Source organism: Rhamphochromis longiceps, linkage group LG12 (genome assembly GCF_057381845.1).
Source record: "Rhamphochromis longiceps isolate RC_006_pf linkage group LG12, R_longiceps_female_GT1.1, whole genome shotgun sequence".
Taxonomy (NCBI): domain Eukaryota; kingdom Metazoa; phylum Chordata; class Actinopteri; order Cichliformes; family Cichlidae; genus Rhamphochromis; species Rhamphochromis longiceps.
In genome coordinates, this window is record NC_140568.1 from 39,116,063 (window position 1) to 39,131,539 (window position 15,477).

The 15,477-nt window shown below is 38.5% G+C and overlaps 1 protein-coding gene across 4 annotated transcripts in view; it reads right to left on the reverse strand.

Moving 5' to 3' along the window:
- taok3a (TAO kinase 3a) overlaps positions 1–15,477 on the reverse strand; it is a 61,850-nt gene that overhangs the window by 45,079 nt on the left and 1,294 nt on the right. The window contains exon 1 of one of the 4 annotated variants that reach the window (XM_085426270.1): positions 1,384–1,631. The exons of the other annotated variants lie outside the window; for them this stretch is intronic. The gene's annotated coding sequence lies outside the window, so the exon portion shown is untranslated. Of the gene's footprint in view, positions 1–1,383; positions 1,632–15,477 lie in introns of those variants that run through there. 4 annotated transcript variants of the gene reach the window in all.

Here is a 15,477-nt window from a genome sequence, read left to right on the forward strand (position 1 = left end):
TACCAGCACATTGCTGCAGCTACTGTGAAGTACATCCCGAAAGGGGTGATTAAGTTACTGTAATCAACCATAAAGTGCCAAGACATGCCAATTCACTGTAACCAAAATAAGGTCCTGGTTCATCCAATATTACCATAGTGTTACCCAGTCCCTCTATTTAAGCAGAATTGGTCAGAACAGAACCTAAGACTTTAGTTATCTACTAGCAACGAATGCTATGAAATTTATTCCATTGCTTCATTTATGTTTATGCTCTTACACAATACTGAAGTTGAAATCCTGCCTCTGAAAGAGGCATATTGTACTTTATATAAGCCTGCAATTATTGCAATTTCAATAATTTTAAAAATTCGGATTCAGGGGCACCTCCAGCAACAATGGCCCTAATGTTACTCGCAATGTCTATTACAGTAGAACGGCTCTCAATAGTCCCAAGTTACACAATGCACACTTGTGACAAAGCAGAGGAGGACGGCCCTTTTGTGTCTTACAGCTTTGTAGGTCAATGGCAATTTTAATCTCCACATTGATGTAGAAAAGCCATTTTCAATTATGTAGACCTACAGAGTGTTATGTAATGAGAATGGAACAAGCACAACCAAGACACATAAAAGCCTTCACACATGAGAATGATTTGGAGGCCTATTATATCTTTGGCTTTGGGCCTCTTAGACTTGAGAGGCCTAAAAACTTAATCTAATCTAAGACGTGGAGAGAGTAGTGATGAAAATGTATTGAAAATTTCAATAAACAAACAGTTAATTCATTTCTAAAGTAACTGAATGAAAAATAAAAAGATTTTCAGATAGAAACATTTTGCATTTAATTCCATGTAAATTTAAATCTTAAATTTAAAAAAGGTTTAATTTCTGTTTGACAATGTGTATTGGAATAAAAAAGTAAATGCAGGACAAAAAGAGTTCTGTGAAGATAGAAATGTTGGTTTGCTAAAAATAAAGTCATTACTTCTGATTGTTTGCACTGGAAAAACTGCTTCTATCCATCTCGGCACAGTGAAAGATAAAGCCAGCAAAATCAAATCACACAGATAATCTAACATAAGTCTCAGCATATACAAGGATCATCTTTGAAATGTTCTTTCCAAGACCTAAAAGTTCAGAGGAGATTATTCTGAGTTGCTTTGAAATATTTTTCCATCCAAGAAGCTACAAAAGTATTTTATCCTAATTTGGAGTCTTGTAAAGCAAATTCACAGTACCCAAGCCTCTCTATACGAGTGATTTTCATTTGTACTGAGGTAATGAAGTAGCCGACCTGTGTGGTATCTAAAACATCCCCCAATTAATGCATCACCAGCATACCTTGTGCGTTGGACACATGTGCACTTGTCTGAAAATGGTAATGAAAGCTAGGCATACTCACACATATGCAGGCACACAAACATACGCACAGCACTGGTCACACTCATTCTGCTGCACAAAGACCATCCTTCATTCACTGTGAAAGCTTTTTCAGAGAAATCCCATGAATACAGAGGGGTCGGTCTGTGTGTCTGTCCCTCTAGAGCAAAGCCTGGAGTTTTCTCATTAAAGCCATTCATCCTCTCTGGCAACTATCTGTGCTAGTGCCTTTTCAGCTGAACATTTTCTTCCAACCCTGTCAATAGTGTGTGTGGTCTACTGTCTTGTTTTTTTCCCCCCAAACTCACAGTCTCTCTCACACACTGTCTTTTTCCAAACCCCTCCTCCCTAAATAAATACAAACACAGACACACACAGACACACACACTGAAACAAGTAAACACACTAAGAGCAGTGTCACAGAGCCCCATCACCAGGCTGCTAAATTATTCAACAGTCCCTCACAGCCAATTTTGCACATAAGAGAAAGTAAAAGGTGAAGAGCAGGAGGTTTATCTGTGGGCACGTCTGGCTGGGAGCTGTAGGATCAACAGGTTACAACCACACACACAACAAAGAAAGAAGTAGAGATGACGAGCAGGAGAAGAAAGCATTTAACTACAAAAGCTCAGTATTGAAGCTGTATTAATGAAAACAAGAACAGCAATTTAATGCATTTAATTGGCAATTTAAAATGTTGCCTCTCTCTCAGAAATATATGGAAGGTGGTGAGACCACCATTTTCATTGGAATAGGTTTTGTTCTGAACAGATTTCTGGTTTTAAACTTATTCAATCCTAACTGAACAATTCTAAAGTTTGCACCAAAAAAGTAAAGAACCACCCCAGCTGCTTTAAAAAAAATCCAAGCAAGAGTTAGAAGTTCTGTTTTTATTTTTAATTCCCAACAGAATAAAACATATTTCTAAATGTAAACTGCAGCACAGGATTTTCAGTTGTTTTTTTTATCTGACAGCTGCATTCACCACTGTTATCTTGATAGTTTTAAACGATAACTATGCCATACTGTGAAATATCTGCATAGATAATCTAGAGTTCAATAGTTAATTTTCCCCTTAATGAGGAAAAATATACACAGAAAATCTGATCTCAATACGGTAATAAAAACTTATTAAAGTATCAGAAAATATGTGTGAGAGCTCAGGTAGTATATGCACATTTCTACAAGTGGATAACATAACATTCAGAGGAATGGAAAATTAGGACCAAAATTTGTGACTGCTATGAGGGTAGGGTGACTGCTCCTATAATGCAATGGCCTTGTAAATATTTTACACCTAGACAGACATTCATTTCATAGTTGTGGTGCTTTTTGGCCAGTGTAGGCAACAGCAAATCAGTGTACTTGACTTCTTTATGGCACTTTTATGTTTGTCAGACATTCGGTTTGTCTGAGGATCCCACATCAAATATTTCCATGTAAATATTTTATCTACAAACTAAATCAGAACATCTGACAACTACTCACCTCACACTGGCTTTAAAAAACTGAACAGGCAGGAAGCTATAGCACGTTTTGTTTGTTTGTTTGTTTTTTGCGAGAACAAATTGCATCTTCCTTTGCAACAGTTTAAGTAAAGGTTTCTATTTACAGTTCAAATAAACAAAACTGATATGAAAAAAGCAAAGGGATTAAAGAGGTTAAAGATGGGCTATTAAAAGAATTGAGAACAAAAAAAGAAGGACAGGGAAGCATGCAGTCAACAAGGCCAACAAAGCACGAGACAACAGAGTTATTGAACTTTGACATCAAACACAGACACACCTTTGTTCCACTTTAAGGTGGATGAAAACATAACAGGATTTTTATGACTCTTTTCTACACATACAGACAGTGCCAGAGAATGAAGACTGTGTTTTGATATTTATGTTTTTTGAAGTAAAAATCTTCAGCACTTTCAACTTTGTTGTAATTTAATATTGATTTTGGTGTTTAATAAAGTATAGGCTCTAAAATTTTAACTAAAGAGAATAAATCTGTTTCTTTAACTGTTAAGATTCAGTATTAACACAGACATATGTCAAAATATAACCTTTTAGGAACTGGTATTACCATAACCAGTATAAAAATATTTTGAATCTTACCTAATCTCAGAAACAGTTAAGCTCCAGTGTGCTATTTTATGACCCTTACAGCTGCGTCATGGCAGCTTTCTGTTGTATATTTTATCTTCTATGACGTGCCTGCAATTAAAACATGTCTAAATGTGGGAGGTCCATGTTTATGTAATTCCTTTTCTCCTGGGCAATCATTTTGGTCAAACTCTATTTTTTTGAAAACCCTCGTAGGCCCTGCACAGGATCAGTTCATTATTTTAAAAGCACGACTCCACCAGCGCCACCTCCTCTAAGCTGACTCACTGAACAAACACCAACATGCACATGTTGGATTTATGCAAATTATATCCAAAACATTCAATTAATCTGAAGCGGTTTGCAGGGTTTGCGCGCACCTTAGCAACAATGACTTACTCATGGTCCCCAGGAGAACGTGATGTTAATAAATAAATATAAATACAACCATAAAATAATACTTGAATTAGCCCCAGGGCTCACACTAACCTAGATATTCTCTTTTTAGTTTGGACAAAATTTGTACGCTGGCTTTGGGCTGTGTGTCAGTATGAGTATGTACAGTATGAGTCAGTAAAAGTACACTTTCCTGCAAATTACTTTTTAAAATTATTAAGGTATTAGTGTCTTTGCATCTTTTACAGTTTTACAATGGAAAAAACCCATCTACGGCCATATTAATAGCTATAATTACCTGGTTGGAATATTCTAAATCTTAATATTGCAAACATTAAATTTTCTACAGTAAAACAGAAGCTACAACATTTTTAGCAGCTTCTAAATAAGCAATCAAAACTTTTACATCATTTATGTTTTGAAATTTAAACACTAAATTGATTTATAGATTTTCACAGGCAAATGTATAATGTGGTAAGTGAGGGTAAGCATAATTTGAGAAAAAAAATCCTTCCACATGGGCAACCTGTAATTTCTATGGTTTTGATTCACCTAAGACAGGTCCAAGCAAAAAGCCCGAAGACAACCATAAAAAAGGGTATGGAATGATTGCATGCTATGCCAAGGATGATGGCATTTGGTTTTGAACCACACTGAATCAAAATTTTAACTGGTTCTTCTTCTGCACATGCTCCATTCCTCTCCCTAGTTTCAAAAAAATTGTTTTTATTGTAATCTTTTAATGTATTCTTGCTCATACAAATAGATTGACAAACACATAACTGTATACATATATCTGCCCTGTATCTCACCTTGAAACAAAAAAAGCATGTATTTCAGACGATTTCCACTTCACTAGGCCTCTACTGCTTTTGAATGCTTTAACAAAAGTGGCATAACCAAAAAATTACAGTCACATGAGCAGAGCAAATTATTCTTTCAGAGTATAGTATGAAGGACATTTACTGTAATGATGTCATGACTAAATATATACCCATAGTTTGCCTATGATAATGGGTGGGTGAAAGGCAAATCATGGGGCCCAGCACGTTGATATTTTTCCACCATGTTTTCACACCTAAAGAAATCAACTGAACCAAGACCCATAGTTTTCAATTTACACAAGTCGAAAATGATATTACAGTTACTGTGTGAAATGCTTAAAATGTTCATTTTAAAAGCCATTTCTGGTGCTAATGTAGTTTAGGTAAGAAAATAGGAAAGTAACAAATTTACTTTGAAGTAAAACCAGGGCTTTGTGTGTCTTTAAATCATTAGGGGAAAAATCCCTTTTTTGATTCACAAAAAAAGGAAAACAATTAGGCGTAAATGCCTTTTGGTCAAAGAGGTCTCAGCATTCAGGTACCAAGCTGTTACTGGCACTCTGTGACACACTGGACTGCTTTTGGTTGTAAACTGGTATAAACGTGTGTAACATCCACCGCCATTGGGCATATCTATGCAGGCTCAGCTGGGGCTGGATGACTAGATAGGCCATATCGACTAGGCAATAACCATGGGACTGTTTATGACACTATCAATTCTCAACTGTATTGATTTTCATTGTGGTTGAAAAAAATATTCTTCCGTTCCACACATAAACACACAAGAGCTGTGGATAGTTGCTCAGGTGGTAGAGTGGATTGTCCACTAATTATTTGATACCCAGCTCCTTTACATGCCAATGGGCAAGATACTGAACTCAAGATTGCTCCAAATAGCAAACCAGAACCTTTCTCTGTTGTCAGTAATGTGTTTCAGTGTTTCAATGAGCAGTCAATAAAGTACTTTCCAGCACTACTAAGGCTAAAATGAAATACATAATTTGCCTTCTGTTGAATACGCCCCCCCCCCCCCATCAAGTTTTTCAGATGGGCTGTATTGTTGCATAATTCCAATAAAAAATAAAAAATAAAACTAAGAAAAAACACACCCACAGCACAAACACAGAGGAGATATCCAGTTCACTTAGGCAATAAGGCCTTACAGACGCCATTAATATTTAAAGGAATATGATTTGAATTCTTTACTTAAAACATGACATGGCAAGTACTGATAACTGAGGAATTTTACACACTACTGTACTCATCAATTTTAAGTTCTTCAGAGACTTGAACACTCTTTGCTCTTTGAGTCTCTTAGCAATAGCCTTCACTAGGCATGTCCTTGAGACCACAGTAACAAGTGGTAGTGGTCAGATGCCCACACCAGACAGTGAATCATCCAACTGCTGTAGCCCCATTCTGCTTTCCCAAAAGGCCATGCAAAATGCATGAGCTTGAACGTATGAGAAAATGCTCACACACAAACACTTTGTACATAAACACAGTCACACAAGAATACACAGTCACTACATGAAAGTATAGTCACTGAGGAAGGTGCACGAAAACACACAGACAGGGATTTTAACTTGTGGAAGTACACATCAGCTGATCTAGTTTTAAATGTGCGCATGCACATGTATAGTGAGGGGCTGAGTTGAGTGAAGTGCTACTCTAAAGCCCAACAGGATTTTCCAATCAAGCAGCAGAAAGATTAATAGAGGCCTACTGCATGCTTTATGGTGAAAGCCGTGCAAAAGAGAAGTCATTACACTGAGTAGGACATGTAGCCGCTACTTGCTGAGTTTTGTTCATAATGAAATTTTAATAAGAGCAAAATTTAATAGGCAAGTTGAGCTGCCATTAGCTGGGAATGACTGGAGCTCCAGTGCCATCATTGGAACTCAAACTACTACGGTCTTTGCATATGAGCATTTGCCTCCAACAGGGTGAGTGAATCAGATTTCCCTAAATTCTGTAATCTGGTGCAAGAGACTTAGAACAAAGATTCAGATTCCTTGCCTGGAGAAGTATCTTAATCTTTTCAGTGGCCTTCTTTTCTTAATCTGCCGAGCAAGGTTTGTCGAATTCAGAGCAATACTGCCTTCTTTTCAGACAAAGCCAAAGCAATGAACATGAGTCTACACTAAATCTCACAGCTCAGTGAATGGATTCCATTTAAGACTCCTATGTGGGACAGATGAGACACTCTTTCTGACTTTCTTGAAGGCCGTGTTCTTGGAGGAATAGCAATGATGTCATGCAGTCTTTTGTTGAGGCCTCATGGGATGTTGCATATCACAGTTATACATTAATGGGTAGGCCTCCCAAAGATGTCAGCCTTATAATAGACTGAATAAAGCTGTCCTGCAAGCGCTAGCGTACCACTGCCGTTAACCGTGAAAAAAACCAAAATAATGATTAAAAAAAAAAATTTATAAGGAGTAGGGCCATAAGAGGTGTGTGTCAAAGCCTGCATGTTGTTCTAGACAAACACAACAAACTTTGCTTGCTCATGTCACAGTGCCTCAACTGATTTAGTTTTATGTTAATGAGAATCAAAGGGAACATGTATTTTTCTTGATTGATAATCTGTCAAAAGTATGTCTCAGTGCATACAACACATCAGGAGAAACAGAACCTATAACCTTTTTTTCTTTACTCTGCCTTTTAAAAAGAAAAGACAGCATGCTAAAGTAAAATGAAAGAGAAAGATGAAGGGAGGAAATTAAGCAGAGGAAACCCCAAAAAGGAAACATGCATCTAGGCCACTGAGTCATTTCCCGTGTGTTTTGCTTTTTCCTCTTCTTTTTTCAAATATACACTGACAGTATAAATTATGTACATCATCATTGGAGTTTACACAGAGTGGGAGAGGGCCCATGGGTTTTAAGCTTTAGGATTTCAGCTTTTATCCCCTGTAAAGTCTGCCCGCAATTAATCTGGGAATTAATTCAGGTTCAGAACTTAGCCTCCCCCTTTCCTCTTTTAGATCTTTACTGATTCATCCAAGCCTCTTTTACTCACACTCAAAAAAAAAAAAAAAAAAAAAAAAACCGACATGGGGAATAAATGTGATATCTTCCCCATGGAGGCCAGATTTTACCCATACAAATAACTTAAAGGTAGCACCAATGTTATAGAGAATTTTATTTAAAAAGTTAATGATTTGTATTTTTATGCCATATCGTGATGAGGATGGTTCTGCATATATGTGCATCTATTAAGGAGATGTGGTTGGTCTGGTCAATTATGAAGAGAAATAAAAAATAAGAAATTACGTAACACTTCCTGCTGCACTTAAATGGAGCATGGTTCAGTGATCCAGCTGCAACAAGTGCTACCAGTAAACATTCTAAGTCGAGATTTTATGAAGTGCCTCGCAGTATTCAAGACTGAACAAGGTAGATGAGATCAGGAGTACAACCAGAACCAAGCTCAACAGTTTCATCAACATTCACACGGTTCTGCACTTTGATTCTGTTCCCCAGGGCCAGAATGGCAGTGCTAAGTTTAACTATAATGACCTAAGCCATCCGAGGGAGGAGATTCATTGCAAAAGTCCTAATCTGTTGTATGTATTATTGTGCCAGTGCATGCCCACTCCAAGCTATTTCTATGTGGCTTTTTTGGCCACACCAGCAAAATTATGACTCCTAATTTGCCCTACATGCCAGAATTGAGTCCAAGTATATTTGTTCTGATTTTTACATAAATTATGTCCACTTATTTCTTTTCAGCTGTCTCTCAGAAATGAAACGACTGCCATTTTGCTGTTCTCAGTTTCACTTTGTATCTCCTCTTCTTGGAGGTGCAGGCACACACAAACACACATAGTGTAACAGAGTGCAGAGGAGAGCAACAAAAAAGCAGTCAGATACTCATCACAATAGGGGGCATCAGGTGACTCATAGCCTGCAAAAGCTACCCAGTGTTTTTTTTGTTTTTTTTTAAAGGCTAAAGGTGTTAACAATCTTTTCACGCTTGTGTTTCATGTTCAAACAGTAATGTTGGAAATGAAATGTAAAAGGGGGAAAGGTGTGGATATATAGGCAGCACGGTGGCACGGTGGTTAGCACTGTTGCCGCACAGCAAGAAGGTCCTGAGTTCAATTCCACCATCAGGCCGGGGTCTTTCTGTGTGGAGTTTGCATGTTCTCCCCGTGTTTGCGTGGGTTCTCTCCGGGTACTCCGGCTTCCTCCCACCGTCCAAAGACATGCAGCTTGTGGGGATAGGTTAATTGATTAATCCAAATTGTCACTAGGTGTGAATGTGTGAGTGAATGTGAGTGTGAATGGTTGTCTGTCCCTGTGTGTTAGCCCTGCGACAGACTGGCGACCTGTCCAGGGTGTACCCCGCCTTTCGCCCTATGACAGCTGGGATAGGCTCCAGCGCCCCCCGCGACCCTGAAAAGGATAAGCGGAAGCGAATGGATGGATGGTGTGGCTATATATTCCAGTCTGAGATGGTCATGCTCTAGAGCAGTACTCAGTGGTCCTGAATTTTGTATATAGCACTTCTAAACTTTTATTTTCCGAAGTTATATCTAGAAAAAAAAGGAAATTCTCCTTTGATTGATGAATTATTTTAACAACTAATGTATTATTAAAATGTTTTTATCATTTAATTTTATGCCCACAGATTTAGTTTTAATTAGCTGTTAACTGACAATCAGGTAGTTCTCGCAGCAAGATCTGTAATACTAACAATCTCAATTTCATTGTACTTTTTATGTGATCCATTATTAGAACCAGATGGAAAAAGCTAAAAACCATTGTGTGCAGCCTAGCTGTATGCAACTATCACAATCACAATTTTGAAGGTATTCAGCCTCATTTCCTGCTCCAGGACACATGTAGAAAAATAGCAGTGCTAGACAGATTTTAAGAACAGTGTCATTAATCAGTAAATCACCCTGAGCTTTTTTTTTGTAATTATCCTGGTGTTTTCCCATCATTTCTAGCTTTGACTGGTAGTCCAGGTTGCTGCTCCTGGTGGGACCTATTAAGTTCTTCAACGCCTCTGGCACCATGTCACTTTGGAATTGGTAAAGTCTTACTATCCCTGCATCTCTGCTTTAATTGTGCACTGTGATATCACTGGTACACACTGATAGAAGGTCATGAACCATGTGGTCAACAAAACTCTACAGTTCTTTATGTGTTGCCAAATCAATAATTAATCATGTGCGTTTTTGTATTGCAAATATTTTTTGGTACAGGGAAGTGGCATAAATAAATAACAGGAACATTTTGTAACAAATAGCCAAATATATCACAGTCAGAGAAAGGATGTTTTCATGTTAGAAGAGGAATAAAAAGGAGTGGCAGACCAACAGAAGCTTTTAGACTTGATGAATATCAAGTACTGACCAATGCAGTGCCTGCAGCTGGTTCTCTGTTTCATTTATTATCAGAGCAGTCATGTGTAATGGAGTACCAATGCTCAGCACAGCTCATTTAATTTCTCTATACAATGGACAGTTTGAAAGCTAATCAATGAATAACTTCTTAATTATACTGTGTATTATAATAATCACAACTTAAACAAGCAACTTGAAGCTTGGCATCTAATCCAGCAGTAATATTGGCTTGATACTTCATTCTAAATTGTTTATGAAAGCACAATAGGCTTTCCTATCTGACATGGCTCCTGTATCATACCAGGAAACAATAGCTGGACGCGGGTCAGGCTGGCTACCGTCTATGACAACCCAGTGAGGGTGTGTGCATGTCGGCTTCTTTGATACCCTCTTGGCCTAACAATGCAAGTACTTCCTATCTAGCAGTCTGGGACGATATCATCCTTGCAATTATGCTAAGGTTTGCAGCCTTCTGGGTCATGATGAGAGCCTGTGTGTGAGAGAGTGAGTGAGTAAACTATAATGACTGAGGGAAGCAGTGGGGCTGGGTGTTGACTGGTAAGTCGCAGTGTAATTGGACAATTGTTCAGTTTAACCCCAGGCTCTCAGGGTTCATAAAGGCATCAAAAGCTCTCCTGGTAAATACTATTAAGCAAGAAAGGGGTGGCTGAAGTACTTACTTTGGCTGGCCTTACATTTTTTTCCATGAGAAACTCCTATGTTCCTCATTCATTATGACACACAACAGTCCGGTTGATGAATACAGAGATAACACAAAAAGCTTGGCTGGAAAGTAGCAACTATGGGAAGAGACGCAAGTGCAAGAGAAATTCAGTGTTGTTTCTTAGTCCAACCTCCATGCCTTGTTTGTCCTAATGTTTTCTTGCCTTTTAAAGAAGTGCCTGTGAAAGAAGCCAGGCTGAAATACAGAGTTAGCTAAAAATGAAAAATAAAACTCACATTTATCTTGATACACTGCTGGCTGGTGACAGCACGGTACAATCTCCCCCAGCTTCATCAGAAACAAATCTCCACTTGACCCAATGGAGGCTGTCCAGTCACAGTATTAGAGCTGCACAGAGCTTGGGCAGAGGCCTAGATTCCCTTGGGACCAGGGCGTTTTTGGCATGCACTTTGGTAGCTCACATGATGAGAAGTTATCAAACATTCACATCATGTTAGGTAGCACTACTGATCCTAGATGCCCTATAGATCTTTCAGAAGTGCTATGGAATAAAAGCTATTATAATGGTCACTGCTGGTCACTGTTGACCACAGCATCCACAATTTTGCCAACATGAAGGTTCTGAACCTTCACACCAATGAAAAGTGCTCTGAAATAAATGAATGAAGTTTTGAGACATGTTAGCAAAAGTGCTGAGTGAAAAATTATGGTGAATAACTGTGTGACACAAAAGCGCTTTGAGCAGCCAAAGGAAGCTCCCAAAATAGATGTGGTGCGGTGCATTACCTCACCCCCACTCACATCAGTAAATGTGTCCATCACATTCATGCATCCTAAGCCCTGCTGACATGCCCCACTCTATGAAGCTCACAGTGCATACTAGAGTTTCCCCAGTTGGCTTGCATGCAGGGGAGAGTCAGCAGAACAGAGGCAAATGGTAGGCCTATGACATGACACTTTCAATTTTTTAAAGACCCATATTACAGTGAACCATGTAGTTCTAAAAATAGTCCAGTCTGAGTCTTTTCCGCCATTCTGCCAGGCTAAATTAAGCCTTAGGCCCAGGAGGGGTAGTGGTGGGCAGAGATAAGACAAGTCAGCCATCAGCATTGGTAATGTCTCTTTGGGTGATGGTGATGGCTCCTCATAATTCCTCAGCACTTCAACTTGGCCTAGTCATAGAAGAGCAGGGATAGGCTTGCACATTTCACGAAAAAAAAAAAAAAAAAAAAAAAAAGGGAGACAGATGTAGTTGGACATAATAGGGGTTGAAAAGAGGGTGGGTAGGGGGGCCTACTCATGGTCACAGCTGCAACCTCGCCAGGGGATTGGATGCGCACTTCTAATAAAGCTCTGTAATCAAGTCACTCGTGCTAACCTCCCACACCCACAGAGGCTAACTTGCCAAAATGCCTATCTTGTGACACAATTTGAAAAAAAAAAACAAAAAAAACAATGAAGGAAACAATGGACATGTAGTACATTAGGAAGAATGACGTATTTAACAACCAATATGTGGTGCATAATAGTATGCAGCACATACATTATTGTGCTCAGTGAAGAAATTGAGCCAGATGCTACACTAGTGAAAAGCCTATAAAATCCAATAGGAATTTCCAGATGAATAAGCACACACATACTTAGATCAGAACTGCTGCAATAATTACCTTTTTAGGTGTGCAATATTTTCATTGTGAAAACTTCAGTGGGCGACAGCTGAATACTTCTGCTCAAGATCTAAAGTGGTTGGTCTGACTAATACAGTTTTCAGCTGTGCAAGGTGGCAAGTAAACAGCAGAAGTGGCACACTCACTGGGGAGGCATTTGTTGATGAGACATCTGCTGGGCCGTGGCTTCCCCCCTCTGAGACAGCTTTCAGTAGACCAAGGCCATGACTCAGGTCTGCACCAGCTGCTGGGCCTTGACTAGATCCATTTCACATTTTTCCCCATGATGGTCAGTGGTGCAAATACGCCATTGCCATAAAAATCCAGAAGTGATGCCAATAAAAGAAACTATGAGCTGGACATGAATCAACAGATGGTTTATAAAAAGGGCATTTGCTTTGAGGAACTAACCATCTTCACATTTAATTAAATAGACACTCTTAGTTGGACACAAACGCTGCTTTAATGCACACCAAAAGAAGATTTAGGAACGCACCCACTGTGAACATGCACACGTGTACCGTAGGTAGTTCTGACTGGCTAATCAAACAAAGTGCTTCTATAGATTAATCCTGCTAACACATATCTGTGCTGGTACTCTCTCTTGCTGGCTTCACAAGACTATGATCTTGCAGCAGTACAGAGTTTTGCTGTCAACTGAAATCATCATTAAAAGCAGTACGCATGAACACATCAGTGGTGGGGGGAGAAACGGCATAATTCTCCTTACTATCTGAGACAACATTCCTGTATCAGACATCCTAAACCAGATCACTGCATAACATTAAGCCTGACAGAAGCCCTTTAATATTGATGTGCCCTGCCACTGTAGCATAAACCACCAAACTGCTGTGGCACTGGATAACTGACAATTCTGTAATATAGGTTTCAAAAGTCAGCCTTTCATCATGTGAAAGGAAAAAGCTTTTCACTTCAACAGGTTTCACCTAGAAGCAAATTCAGCTCTTTCTCATTGAGGGGTTAAATTGTTGTAAAATATCACAATTGCTGTTTCAAATATGTGGATATGACAATGCCAATAACCTTATTACATAATTGTTTCCAAACTGTAAGAGGCCTACCAGTAGGCTTGTCTAGGTTTTTCAAAAGAACAGGTCAACTCGATAACTTTAACATTCACATAGGGGGACTGGGAGTTTAATTTCTCGATTATAGCTGATACAGTTAAACTCTTCCCATTGATAAGTTTTTGGGTTGTTTTTTAAAAAAATCCCATCTTGTGTAAAGCTAGTAGAGGGCTTCAGTGGCTTCTAGTTTCTCTGAAATAAAACAAATCAGGATTTCACTGAGACAGACAGAGATTGCATTAGACGCTGCAGCATATTACAAGACCTATAAAGGGCACATAGAAGTCAGGACAACTGTTATAACTAATGTAGTCTGTTTTATAAGATGGCAGTATCTGTTGTACAGATAATCTGCTGCAGCCCATTGTACATCCCAATGACATGTGGACAGACCCAGAAGAAGCAAGCCCCGTCTGTCATAAAAGACTGGGAACTGTGGTTTCCATTCTGCTGAGTCCATTTCCTCTTTGTGACATTAATGCAATAATTTGAAGATCCCAACAGAATAAATTCTCTCATTAGGATAAGGGATTTGGCTATGGAGTAGAACAACAGAGTCAGAGCACACTAAGCCATCATATCTCTCACTCTCTCTCTCCAGCATGTTGAATCCTTGCAGGTTTGAATTAGATTACTAATTTTGAGGCTGTCCTTCCCCACTGTTCTATTTCATGATGCCTTGCCTTCTTGAAAGCACTAACTGATTTCCTGAATTCATGAGAATACAGACACACACACGCGCACACACGCACCTCTGTCTCCTCTACATCTGTGCACTGAGTATTTGTTTAAATAGTTTAGATTAAATTAAAAAAATTAAACAATTAAAAAAATTAACAAGATAAAAACAAATAAACATGCAAACAAACAAACAGGAAAACACTCATTTTGTTAATATACAAGGTAATTTATACCCAAACAACTTTTCTTTTTTTTTTAACATTAAAGACAAAACATTCTGTGAACATTGTAAAAATGGGTATAGGATGGCTGTTGCTCACTTCACACTGATTTCCTATTAGATTTTAATATATGTGTTATTCTATCTAGTGGAAGAATTGACATTATTTATCTTATCCTGTGGGTAATATTTGGTTTTTTCCCCCACCCAAAAAACACGTCACAATTAGCTCTTTGGCATTCAAACAACTGAGGTTCATTAATTGTTCTTCATTTTAATTGCAGTCGTGTCCTCCTGGCTACAAACAGAAAAGAAAAAGCTTGAGGTTTAGTGGAATTTCTTTTGAAATCATTTTAGCATATATCACTCCGACCCATTCCAAAAATGTTTTAATCTTTCTACACTGTCACAGTAAAAGCACTTCTTGAGCCTCTTTTAGTGCTTACATAGATCCCTTTTCACTTTGTGGTTTGATCTGAAATGTGAACTAAAATACTATGTCCATCATTATCTGTGCACCATTATGCTACATGTACCTTTAACATCTAGTCTATGTTGTGACTGGGATCGAAACATTCAGAGAAAATGGCACAATCAAAATCATAAAAGGAGATACCAATAAGGAAGTGTGACACTTTCTGTTCCCTATGTCAGTGGAACTGCGATTGGGTGGTCGATGAACCGATTAGATGTGAATGATGTGAAAAACGGACAAAACACACTTGCACAACAGTGACGTATTTGCCCTTTGAACAAAACCGAAGTAGGGCAGAGAAACTCGGACATAGCACAGAAAGACAAACTTGACAGATGTTATAAAGGGGAACTGACATCAGTTTTACAATACTCACTTAACATTATCTCAAGATGAGTAAACCACTGTGTAAAACTACAGTGTGCAAAATTGATTCACACAGGGTTTTCATCTACAGTGCATCATTCCTAAGCTAAATGACATAACAGAAAAAAAAAAGAAAAAAAATACTACAAATCGATGTGAATGGCATGCAGGTGCAGTGTCATAATACAGGATTAAATTCCCGCGATCCATGCCTGAAATTGAGTGGGCAGGCTTCTTAAAATAAATCTTTACAAATGACACA